The sequence below is a fragment of the Nannospalax galili genome, unplaced genomic scaffold (assembly GCF_000622305.1).
Source record: "Nannospalax galili isolate Female #2095 unplaced genomic scaffold, S.galili_v1.0 scaffold884, whole genome shotgun sequence".
In the NCBI taxonomy this organism is placed as follows: Eukaryota; Metazoa; Chordata; class Mammalia; order Rodentia; family Spalacidae; genus Nannospalax; species Nannospalax galili.
In genome coordinates, this window is record NW_008352264.1 from 18,860 (window position 1) to 19,163 (window position 304).

Sequence of the window (304 nt, forward strand, 5' to 3'; positions counted from 1 at the left end):
GCTGGCCTTGAACTCACAGAGTGATCTGCCTGCCTCTGCCTCCCAAGTGTTGGGACTAAAGGCGTGTGCCACCACGCCCGGCCTCACTGTCCCCCAGCAAGCGACCGGCAGTTTGTAGTAATCGAGCCACGAAATCCTGATATGGCTCATCCAGACCTTGCCTGATCTTAGACAAATCCTCAGTCTGCCTACCACTAGATGGCAGTTTATACCAGGCTCTCCAGGCTGAAGCATTGATCTGCTCATAGGCAGCAACATTGTATTGTAACTGCTGAGCAGTATCCCTATATTGTCCTTCACCAGC